A 13,372-nucleotide genomic window follows, 5' to 3' on the forward strand; every position below is an offset into this window, starting at 1 on the left:
TATTTCTATACCACGTCTTCATCACTGCTATTTTCACTTGTTAAACTACTAATGACTGAACCACATTAATTATATTTAAAACCCTTGTACACTTGGAATGGTGGATACAGTTATACAGTACTGTACAAATTTCTCAGATATTCTTAAAAGGACAATTTAAACTACAGAGGGGTCAATCTGCATTGTAACAGTTGGTTCAAATTGCTGATCTGTTTCAATTTAAATTAAAGCATTGTAATTGCGTTGTCTATTGTCATGCAACATTTATAAGAGTATATATTTAACATTATTGACATCTACCTGTTCTAGTGTTTGCTTTTTGATGTTTAAATAGAGGTTGCATCACCATCTATAATTATTTGCTAACTTTCAAGCAAAAATCACAATGATCTGAATTTTAGAACATATATAATTTAGGAGTTGAGTTTCATTAATTCCTATGGAAGTTCTGAAAGTGAGGTGCCTACAGACCTTCCCTGCTTGTATGCGACGTGTGTGGCAGTATCATGTGTGTAGTAATTCCAAGGTCTTGTCCTTAATCTTCATCAGATTACAGTACATCCATAGACAAACTAGATTGAAGCCTTTGATTCACCTTTATCCACTGCATTTTTTCAGCTGGACGGATTTGAAAAAGATCCAGAATGTAAATGCTTCTTACCTGTACATGCAAACTCTCAAACTCTTAGACAGTTTACAAGCAGATATTGTCATTTACACACCTGCAAAAATGTGGCCTTCACAAAGCAAATTTACAAAAACAATTCTACCAATCCTGTATAATAAACACACTCTATACTGCATATTAGTGGCACATGTAATAAATGTATGTCCTATGTTCCTTTACTGCCATAATTTATTTAAGGCATAAAATTCAAATTAAACCAAACAGAATTTTTAGCATTTTATATTTTAGCATTTGTAGAGTCAGGGCCGTAGCTAGGGTAGTGCGGCCGGTGCCATCGCACAGCGCACCACAGGTCAAGGGGGCGCTGTTTGGGCCTGTGAAATTTCTGTTTATTATCATTCTTGCTTGTAGCTTCCTCTTATTTAATCTCCAGCATCTTCTGGCCTCCCCTATCTCTTCCCTGGCCCTTCCCCATGAGGCCATGACCCTTTTTTGGGTGCATTATGTCCCTTTGAAAAATTAGGGGGGCGCCAATGCTCTTTCTGGCACAGGGTACCAAATAGTCTAGTTACGGCTCTGTGTAGAGTTCCAAAATGTGGAGTCAGTGTGTGCATTCATATACTGTACATGCTAAATGGACAAACACAGGTATTTGTTCATAAATAAATGTACTGGGGACATGAATTACAGTGTGTAAATGAGTGATGTAACAAATTGTATAATTTTTAACCTCCACTTTTATTTTTATATCTGTATAACTCTTAGCTCCCACCTTTCAGATCAATGCTGTGACAAGGTACTTTAAGTCCACACTAGACGATATGTCTGCCCAGTGACGGCAGATGTGACAGGCACAATATATCAGGCGACCCGTACACACTGCCTGATCTGGTGTATGACTGCTGCATCCAGAGGTATGGCATCACCCGCCGGATTAGAAGATGCAACCAAAGGCGCTCGTGAACATGCAGGGTTGGGCTTGAAATACCGGCAGTCGAGTTGCCAGCTGTAAAAATGTTGACAGCAGCATCCCGATGCTCAGTATCCCAAAAGGGGGTACGTAAGTATCCTAACCCTCCCCCCTTCTGCCTCTAACTCTAACCCTCCCTTCTTGCACCCTAACAATCCCCGCCCTGCATCATAACCCTAACCCTCCCCGTTAGTACGTAAACCTAACCCTCCTCCCTTTGTGCCTAAACCTGACCATCCCCCCTTAGTGCCTAACCTTAACCCTCCCCCTCAGTGGTGCCTAAATCTAACCACCCTAGTGGTGCCTAACCCTAACCTCACCCCCAAAGCCCAACCCTAACCGCTTTGTAGTGCCTAAACCTATCCCCCCCGGCAGCTAAAAGCTAAGGTGCCCCTCTATGCTTACAATAGGGATGGTGCCTGTTGGGATTCCAGCATCGGTATCTAAACTGGCATCTGGATTTTGACACCTATGATTAGTCCCGGGCCAGGATTCCGACTTCGGGATTCCAACAGCTGGCATGCCATCCACCGGCAAACTAACTACATCGCGTACATGCAATAGTGCATACACACTGAGCGATGTGGCCAATATATCGTTCTGATCTGCATCAGAACTATATATATTGTGCCCATCTTAAGAAATCTGGCCACATAACATTAAACTGCTTGTCTAAAGCAGATGTCTTAGGGATTCTTGATTACTGTTCACGACTTAGCAAGTGTAAATGTGCAAGGCTGGAAACATTCCATCAAATCATTTACTGTAGATGCAATGAATATTAATGTGTAAAGCTGTAAACAGGCAAGGGTATTGTTACAGGAATAAGCGAACCTTAAGACATCAGCATTATGCAAGCAGTTTAAAGGTGCCTTGCTGCAGGTAATGTTTTAATGTAAGTAGATAGTATAACACAACCGTTAGGCTACTTGAGGACAGTTTTTTTTACTATGATGCTAATCAGTTGCCTCAGCATTATGCACACATTCTAAACTATGCAGATTATAACAGACCCACAAAATTATATTAGCATTTGAAATTACAATTAAAGCTTTTTATTGCATATTATAATAATAATAATTTTATTTATATAGTGCTTTTCTCCTAAAGGACTCAAAGTGCTTTACATTTACAGTACAAAATACAAAATAAGCTTAAACAAGGAACATTAGTGAAATGCTTGGGTGAATAGGTGAGTCTTGAGTCTATTTTTGAAGGATTCTAGAGTGGAGACCTCTCGAACTGTGCGGGGAAGTGAGTTCCAAAAGGTTGGAGCCACAAAACTGAAAGCTCGACCCCCAGATGAATTCGTGAGATTCTAGGTACTGTTAATAGTCCTTCGTCAATGGATCGCAGTAATCGAGTGGGACAGTAAGGAATCAGAAGCTGCTTCAGGTACCCTGGGCCATGGCCATGAAGGGCTTTGTAAGTTGTTAATCCCATCTTGAAAGCAATTCGCCATCTGACAGGCAGCCAGTGAAGGGAGTAGAGAATGGGTGTTATGTGGCTGGAACGGGGCTGGTTGGTTAATAGCCTGGCAACTGCATTTTGTACCATCTACAAGCGGTGTAATTCTTTTGCTGGGAGATCCGAGGTAGAGGGCATTGCAGTAGTCTAGGCGTGATGATATAAATGCATGTATGACTTTAGGCAGATCTTCTGAGGGCATTAAGTGCTTGATTCTGGCTATGTTCCTCAGATGAAAGAATGAGGATTTGATTGTGGCTGATACCTGATGTTTAAGTGTCAAGCCACTATCCAGGACAACACCAAGATTCCGCACATGGTTAGTGTTTTGTAATTCTGAACTCCCAAGTGTAATTCCTGTTGGTTGGCTATGCTGTAGCCCTGTCCTGTGACCTATCATAAGAACCTCTGTTTTATCAGGGTTCAGTCGCAGCCAACTGGCACTCATCCACTCCTGAGGCAGCCATCTAGGGTTGTTATTGGGACCTTTGTACCTGGAGCAGGTAGACCAGGCCATGACATCTGATTATTTCACCCAATGGTAGCATGTATACTGCAAAAAGCATGGGAGATAGTATAGAACCCTGTGGGACACCGCATGGAAGTGACACTGGTGATGAAGAGTTTACTCCAGAAGAAACTCTCTGTGACCTGCCAGTGAGAAATGATTTGAACCATCTAAGGATGTGCCATCCAGTCCACAGAAATTTTTCAGGCACTCAATTAGAATCCCATGGTCCACAGTATCAAATGCTGCTGAGAGATCCAGAAGGATTAAGATTGAACAATTACCTTTGTCTCTTGCCATCAGAAGAACATTAAGCACACATACCAGGGCTGTTTCAGTGCTATGTCTTCTCCTGAATCCTGACTGGAATGGATCATAAATATCATGGGTAGACAGGTGGGTTTCCAGTTGCATTGCCACCACTTTCTCAATGACCTTTCCTAGAAAAGGAAGGTTTGATACTGGTCTATAGTTGGTCATGCAGTCTTGATAGGTACCACTTCTATTTGTCTCCTATATGAAACTGGTGAACCTGAAGGCAAGGAACTTACGTGGTTACGGCGGATAAGAGATTTTCGTCCTCGCTTCCCATGACTGCCCCGTTGAATTTTTTTTTTAAATGCCAAGGGATTTAAGAATGGAAGCCTGTGCTGGATCAATAGGAACTGCTGCTCGTGGTGGGCGGAGTGAAAGCATAAAGCTGGAAGTGTAAAAATACATTTGCTCATCACGGAGAGAGCATGAATTGCATTTGATGATGAGAGATCAAGTAGTTTTTATTTTTCTGTTTTCTCAACTCTGTGTATGATCCAGAAGTTATAATGGGATTCATGAGCAGTGTAATTTAATTTGGCCATTGCTATGTCCAGTTGCTTCTCTCTTGTACAAAAGGTATATTTTGAATAAGGAGTATCTAAATAATCTAACTTGTCTTTTCAGTTGATGATTTAGTTACACAAAGTATTCCAGAGCAAAGCAGGCTTGTGGAAAGGTGTTAGAAGCCATTCCTATTGTATAGGTGTGAAAATCCCAGTGTGAGACTCCTTTTGAAGTAGATATTCTGTGCAAGGGTAAAGATAACATGTCTCCAGGGGGGAAAAAAATGGGATCCTGTGTTTTAAAATTACCAGACTTCCAGATTTCAGAGACTGGTGATACTGTATTTTAGATTATTAATGCAAGAAATCTGAGTTATTTGCTGAGCAGAGAACAGAGGTGAATGATGTCTTAGGGGGGAGCTGGAGCCAAAGATAATTTGTATTGCACAGTACCTTGCTCTGGGGTGTCCACTGCAGAGGTAATGCCAGTCGGGTTCTGGTGGAGAGGGCAGAGGTTTCAATCGAATCCAATGTGAATCTCAGTGCAGGAATGCAATCTGTTGATTTTGGAGAGATGTCCATTCAGTGCAGTACAAGTTAAAGTAAGTCCTTGGATATTTCTTTTGCTTCTAATGTCACTTTTGTAGAATTTAAGCTGTTTTATGGAGATGTTCAGGAGCATGTAAAAGGTGAGGCAGCCATAGGGTGCCTATATATATATTATACATCCTCAATTTAAATATATTAACTCCTGTAATGCATTTGTATAATAGAAAAGTTTTTTTATATTATATTTGTATATAGAAAAGCTGTTTTAGATCATATTTTCTTGTTAAGAACAGGCAGGCAAAAATCCTAGTATAGGTACCCATGGAAATAAGTGAATAAATGCAGAATTGCCATTAGATTAATGGTACATAAAACAGTAGTTATGAGAAACAAGAAAACATACATTTAACATATAATTCAATATACTTATTATCATGTGTTACATAACACATAATTCAATATACACATAACACATAATTCAATATACTTATTATCATGTGTTAATTTGTTACATTACACTGTCTGTACTCTATTATATAATACCTTCTTCTTCCTATAGTTTAACAAGGTACAGTATGTAGTCAAAATGTCGATGATCAAATTGTCGTCATTCAGAATATCGACAGCAGAATGTCCACATGAGTGAAGACATTTAGAATGTTGACATGAACATTTAGAATGTTGACATGAACATTATGTCAACAGTCAAAATGTCAACTTTGTAAATGTCAACAGGCACAATGTTGATAGCTCATGTTATGGTTAGGCTGTGGTTAGGGTCAGGCTGTGGTTAGGGTTAAGCAGTGGCTAGGTATAGGTGATGTGAGAGGGTGAAAGACAGCTCCAGGACTTGGCAGTGGGATTGCACACAGCCGCTGAGAGTAAGAAATAAAGGAGAGATCTGTGAACAGAGAAAGGAGTTTGAAGAAACAGCATAAAGTAAAAACAGATTGGGCTGCTAGCAAAGCTGCATCCAAAGTCACTTACACTTACTGCAGGGAGCTGGCAGTTGTTATCATACCTGACTTTCCCCAAGTTCAGACAGAGAGCTGATTCACTAGGTGAGAACGTTCCCATTATTACACCAGATTGTGGAATAAATAATGTTGTTGGATTGCATCTAATCTGTGTTGCATCTATCTTTGTCTGGGGAATCCTTGCCCTTCTGCAGGGGTGTGGCTTTAATGAATAGCTGTTGCCGTAAGAAGTCTTCCCCACCAAGGAAACTCTGATCTGTATGTGCAGCACACAATTATCACCATTACTACTTTAGGGTATCAAAATAGCAACACTTATTAAGAGTTTGCATGGCCTTCCCCTTCAACCATCAACTCACCCACTCCCAAGGTCTTTCACACTAAGCACAACCATGCTGCCCTTAACACCCTTTTCTCTTCTTCACTGGACACACTACTTAACATTCTTTACTGCTTGTCACTAAAGGCATCGTCTGAAGTCAAAACTTTTATGAACTATAATTCTATTTTGAAAGGTCATCCTGATGTACTTTTACACCGTTGCTTATTGATGTGATAGTGGTTTATACCCTTATCCTTGGTGTCTCTTGAGGAGTAGCAATGGTTGGAAATAGAGCAAACTGATAAACGTTCCATGATCTGCGAGGGGGCAAGGCGGTTATTACAGCTTCTAAAATGGTGTAAGTCAATGTTTCCTAATACCAGTCCACTCCCAACAGCTTACGGTTTGTGGATTTCTCTTTGTGTAAACAGGTAAAATAATGACTGACCCAGCCAAGTAGAGTAAGTCACCTGTGCATGATTAAAGTAATCCTGAAATCATGAGCTGTTGAGGACTGGAGTAAAGAAACATCGGTGTAAGTAATCATTACTTTCAATGAGAAGGTTTTGCTTAGTTTTAATACATAAGGTAGAACAAGTGCACAGCTACCCACAGTGAAATTGCCAATATTATTTACTAATACAGTATGAGTTATTTAATATACTAATGAGGGTTACAACTTGTATCTCCACAAAAAATGATGTATCATACCACAAAATGCATTTGTTGTTAATAAAGTTTAAAATTAATGATCAAATATTATTGCCTGGAGAAACATGATGTTAGAAACATTGAATGTGCTGAACAAGTTACAATATTGCATGCTATTTTACTTTCATAATTGGTCACTGGAGTTGAATTATTTTGCACTAAGAGGTTATATAAAATGGGATGCGATCAATATCCCTACTGCGAGGACTCAGCGCTCAGAATGCCGGCACCTGAATTTGGATACTTGTGAGAATTCCAACACGCCGGAATCCTGAAGGTAAGTAGTGGGGTTGGGAGGAGGGTTAGCGTTAGGGTTAGGGTAAGGCACTAGGGTTAGGGTTAGACACTAAGGGGGGAGGGTTAGGCACTAAGGGGGGAGAGTTAGGTTTAGGTACTGGGGGGAGGTTAAGTTCAGGCACCAGGGAGGGAGGGTTAGGGTAGGGAGAGGGGAAGGGTTAGGATACCTACCAACAGGTGTCAGTGTCCTAACACTATCGGGACACCTGCATCCCGTGCCCATCCCATATAAAACATGGAAAAATACAATCCAGTAGTGTATTTGTATTTTAGGATACCATGTCCTTTTTTAAAAAAAATGTACCCAGTAATAATAAATATATAATAAATAAATACATTTTTGTAAAAGATTAGTTCTCCTGATGGGAGGAGTTAGTTAGATCTGGGTGTTCCTAGCTAAATGCAGTGTGAGCACATAATTGTACCTTACGGGACTTAATATTTAAGTGAGATTTAAAGGAGATTCAAACAGTACAAAGCAAATGTCGCCACTTCATGTATTGGACATTAAACTGTGCATCAGAATGGTAGAATTTGTAAGGAGTGAATAAGTGTCATCCTCATATGCTCTGACCCAACCAGCTCCACTTAAGAGAGGAGCTGGTTAGATGCAAGCAGTCATGTCTGAATGCATGCTAATGCATGAATGTGCCTCAAATATGCCAACAAGCTTTCTTTATGGAAACAAGTTTAATTTTACAGGTACTTAGTAGAGGTCTTTAACCTTTAATTAAACGTTTTTTTAATCATCCATGTGTATTTGATGCAGATCAGTTTATTTACAGGCAAAATGTTGAAATGCAAAAGTGACACATAAAGAAACAGTTCAGATGTCTGGATCAAGATCCTTCCAGCATTTATTATTGTGGGGTGTGGGACTGACAAAATAGGCAGCCCCCCCCCCCGTTATTAAATCTAGTGCTCAGCCATCTGCCAAGCTCTGTTATTCCTCACTTCACCCTCCTCAGTTATTGAATCTACTGCTCTGCCATCTGCCAAGCTCTCTTTTATTTACCACTTCACTCCCCCCCCCCTTCCCCGGTTATTAAATGCAGTGCTCTACCAAGTCTGCCATACTTTTTTATTTTCCCTACTTCATCCCCCCCTTCGGTTATTAAATCCAGTGCTCTGCCCAGCTCTTATATTCCCTACTTCATCCCCCACCCCCTGGTTATTAAATCCAGTGGTCTCCCCAGCTTTATTTTCCCCATTTCACTCCCCCCCCCTGTGTATTGCCTCCAGTGCTCTGCCCAGCTCTTTTTCAGTACTTTACTCCCCCCAACCCCACTCTGTTATTAAATCCAGTGCTCTGCGAGTCTGCCCAGCTCTTTTTAAGCACTTCACTCCCCCCCAGTTATTAAATCCAGTGCTCTGCGAGTCTGCTCAGCTCTTCTTTTTTCCCCTGCCCTGTCCGTTGTGCACAGCATTTTACCACTTACCTTGTTTCATTGAAGAATGCTCCAAGTTCTTCCCTCTGGCATCTTCTCTGCTCCTCAGACACCGCTGCTCCTCTGAATTCTCCCTCCAGCGGCGCGGTATGATGTCATGATGTCACCCACGCCGATCCCACAACAGTCTTTATTGAACATGGGGCTGACGGGTGTCATGTAGGCTGGACTGTAGGAGCTGCCCATGCAGGCCCTGGCTGTCTCCTCCATTTACTTAATGGGGACCGGGACAGTGGCAGGCAATGGGCAGTAGCAGCGGCTGGGCCACCTTTCTTCTGGTCAAAGGGGTAGTGCGGGCTGTAAGCTGTACAGTGGTGGTAGGAGCAGGAGGGCCTCGGCGCCCCCTCCCCCCGTTCCGCCAGGGTCCGGGCCGGGGACTCCAGTCCCGGCAGTCCCCCCCTGTTGGCTGCCCTGCTCCAGAATACAAATATCTCACACTAGACATTGTAGAAACTTAAATTAATGGTTTGAATATCTCCTGCATTAATTATTGCAACAGTCTCCTTATCGGTCTTTTCCTAATCGGACTTTCATCCCTACAATCTATATTGAATGCAGCAGCTAGACTGATTTTCATCACAATAGTTTTGCTACTGTTGCTCCGCTCTGTCAGTCCCCAATTTGGTTGCCTAATTTTTACAGAGTTCAATATAAAATATTTCTTCTTACATACAGTATAAGGCTAAGACCAAAATTACATCCTCATATATGTCTTCACTTATAACAAAATATAACCAACTCCACTGCTCAAGATCTGCGATATTCATCCACATTCATTATCTGTTCCCATTCACGGTTATAGGGCTCTGTTCGGACTGCACCGACTCTGTGGAATGCCCTCCCTTAGCACAACAAGACTTTCTTTCAGTAGCCAAACTTTCAAGCATTCCCTGAAACCTCACCTCTTCAGACAAGCTCATCTAATTCCTGAACCACCCACATAACCTTCATAAGCTATTTTACATAATTATTTCCCCTCTACAAATATCACAAAAAACTTAATCTGTTTTCTCTCTACATTCACACAACTCTTCAGGCCAACATTGCTATGAGGCTGGATCATATACTGGTGATTAAGTTATCAGACTGGCGTATAGCATGCTGTCGGTCTGAATCCCGACGGGGGAAGCCCGACACGGGACTTAAGGTAGGCGTTGAAATACAGACGCCAATCTTGATCCAGACGCCAGAATCCAGAAGAAAGCAAGCCCAAACCAGGTAAGTAGGGGGCATTTTAGCTGTTAGCCGCAGGGGGGAGTGTTAGATTTAGGAAGCATAGCGGGGTTAGGGTTAGATTTTGGGGGGGAGGTTTGGGTTAGGCACTTCTAGGGGAGAGGGTTAGCGTTAGGCCCCACTGGGGGGGTTAGGTTTAGGCACTAATGGGGAGAGTTAAGGTGCGGGGTGGCGAGGGTTATGGTTAGGCTACAAGAAAGGAGGGTTAGGTTTAGGGGGAGAAGATGGGAGAGTAAGTATACTTACCCGACCCCTGTTGGTATACCAACCATAGGGATGCCGCTGTTGGTATTTTGACAGGAGGCATCCCAACAGCCAGCATTACATACCGATTCTATATACTGTACACTTGCAATATGGTTGGATATATCTGCAGTATACAGCACTTATGCTCATGTATTAAACTCCTGTCATCCTATAGACTGTGAGCAGGACCCTCTTTCCTCTCTGTCTGTCTGTTAATACCAAGTCTCAATTTATTACTGTTTTATTCCCAATTGTAAGGCAAAATAGAATATTAATGTTAATAAATAACAGCTTCTAATCATTTCTGAAACTGTAATGTTAAGTTTAAAAATATGCATTTTTGTGATACGGTGATATGAAATCCATACATGTAAGTTAGAAGCTGATTGGTTGGTGATATATATCTCACAATTTTATCTCACATCACCAACCAATCAGCTTCTAACTTACATTTTACAGGCTGTGTTTAAGAAATGATAGTTTGGAGCTGATTGGTTGGTGATATATATTTCACAGTTTTATCTCACATCAAGCTTTGATACATATGCCCTTGTTTCTCATATTCTTTCCCACTTACAGTATTGAAAAATACATGCACCATGCACAATGTATTTACACATGTGTGCCGACTGATTGATTGGAACAAAAGGCCAAAATTCCATAAACTACAATTAATTAAAAGTCTTACACTTTGATCCCATGCTCATAAATCCTTCAATTTGCAGTTTGTAAGCCAGAGACAGGAAAAATTTCCAGTCGTAAGAATGTACTGTAAATGGTTAATATAAACACACAAATGTGCATATAAAACCTACTGAAGAACTAAGAGTGTGGATGAAAGTATTCAGAAAAAATAAGTGCTGCAGCATATGTTATAGTTCTGAAATTTTGTTACAATGAATTTGCTACGTGGAAGAATATTAATCATTTCCATATAGACTTGATGTGTCCTCTTTAGAAAAGGTCCCAGATGGCTAATTTCAGTCTGACTTATCTAATTGGAAAGCGGAAAAAAACTCTTCCGTTGTTATTTGGCTTCCAGATAGAAATTTATAATCTCAATGTACTTGCTCAGTTTTGCTGAGTATTTATAAAATAAATTAAACACATACATAATAACATACAGTGTAGGCAAGGAATTATGCTGCAATGTAGTAGAGTTATTATGTTTTTAATCTTGATGAAGTAAAAAGTTTAAAGTTAGCTGTATTGTAAATCAGTTTACCCATTTCAGTTGCATGTGTGTTTCATGCACCTGAGCTTGCCCATCTTCTCTATAATTCATATATAAATATTTAGCAGGACTTTGCCAATTCATGCATAATGTAGCATAAAACATACTTATTTACTTTCAAATGTTTCCCTTCCGGAGATTATTAGGAGGGGAGATGCAGCTAATCACTGTAGGGGGCAACACTGTGTGTTTCTCATTATTAGATTCCTCCCCCAGCATAATGCTGAAAAATGATAATTCTATCAGAATCTCGTCATCATGTCCCCTGTCCCATGCTGTTTTCATTAGGAGGGTGGTCTACTCCTCCAGAAATCCTTGGGGACTCCCCGAAATCAGGGAATCTCTCGTATGGCCCAGGAGAGTAGGCAAGTATTGCATAAAATAATTTTTGATAGCTCCGTATTCCTCAGTCTGCACAGTGGAGCCTAGACTTCTCCCACTCCCATGTGTTTGCAGAGCAAAGTTGAGTAGTTTGAGGAGCAGAAGGTTGCAGCAGTTGATAGGAGGATTTGGGAGGAGCTAAGATGTTCTTTGTTAAGTATGAAGTGCGGAGCAGTACAGAAAACAAGTTTACTTTGCAGAGAGATCATTCAAAAGAGGTAACAAAATGGAGTGTGTGCATTTTTATGGGTTTTCGTTGCTCTGCAGAAGGGTGAATAGCCATTTTAAAAACACAAATTTTTCAGCAGTTTTGAGCTTTTTAGTCTTCTTCTATAGTTTACTGTATGTGGAGACTTCTAGTTTACCGAGGAATCTCCCGGGAATGGAAATGGACAGAAGCTTCACTGCATGACTGGATCTTTTAGACACACTGGTGCAAACAAAATGATGTCCACTAATTTCAACTACATGTAATTGCTTTACTTATATTTAATGTTTTTGAAGTAAAAGTTTGTGTCATCTGTTCACTGCATTCAATCGGATGTTCTAGTGATAGTGATGATCTGGTTGGTCAGTTTGTGTACTCTGGACAGAATCGGTATGAATCACTGCCGAACCTAAGCTGGCAGCTGAAGATCCCAACTAAGGTAAGTAACACCTCTAACCCTCCCCTTTCCCCCCCTAACCCTCCCTTAGGGGTGCCTAACCCTAACCTCCCTCCAGTGCCTAACCCTAATCTCCCCCCAGGGGTGCCTAAACCTAACCCCCCTCCTCACACCCTAAACCTAACCCTCCCGGGGGGTACCTAAACCTAACCTCCCTCCCCCCCGGTGGTGCCTGACCCTAACCCCCCCTTCCCCCAGCCTAAACCTGTTAGGGGTGCCTAACACTAAATCTGGGACTCCCTAATCCTAACACCCCCCGTGCATGTGGCTAAGCGCTCCCGATGCCCAGCTTACCTACGTTTGGTATGCCGGGCATCGGGATTTTGGCAGGGGGCTGATGATAGGCGTCGGTATTTAGACGCCTAACATTAGTCCCATGCCGGGATTTCACAGTCGGGTAGCCGGTGGTTGTCATTTCTACTGCCGGCTTCCTGACTACATCCCCTCTGGACAGCAGATGAATTTACACATGTGACAATCATATCGCTGTAGCCAGTGCTATAATGTGCCCTGTGCTGGCCCACCCCTGAAAATGTGACATAATGATGTCACAGTGAGAGGGCTTTACAGATGAGGTGAGTAAGTAGCTGACCATGTAGAGCATCCTTAGTACACTCTGGAGCTGCTCTTTTGTATATTTAAAAGTTGCATTACTTGCTCCAGTCATTTTAATAGCTAATTTCCTATGTATGATATTACAGTGGGCCTGATTTAGAGCCGCACGCAATGCCGATGTTCACATAGTTGAATTATTTTTTTGTAACTGTACATGCAAAAAAATCTGTAGAAACTCTTACAGTGCATGCATTAAGCAGTGTACACACAAATGGCGCTGTTGCAATCAACATTCACGGTATCAAAAATGTTGTGGGATTGGTCGTTCCTGAGCAATGACTGGGAGGTGGCTCAAAATGCATG

General features: G+C 41.5%; 1 protein-coding gene across 1 annotated transcript in view; it reads left to right on the plus strand.

Moving 5' to 3' along the window:
- Positions 1–13,372, plus strand: part of GALNT17 (polypeptide N-acetylgalactosaminyltransferase 17) — a 492,961-nt gene that overhangs the window by 303,715 nt on the left and 175,874 nt on the right. The window lies entirely within an intron of this gene.

Source organism: Taudactylus pleione, unplaced genomic scaffold, assembly GCF_031769625.1.
Source record: "Taudactylus pleione unplaced genomic scaffold, aTauple2 ptg000391l, whole genome shotgun sequence".
Taxonomy (NCBI): domain Eukaryota; kingdom Metazoa; phylum Chordata; class Amphibia; order Anura; family Myobatrachidae; genus Taudactylus; species Taudactylus pleione.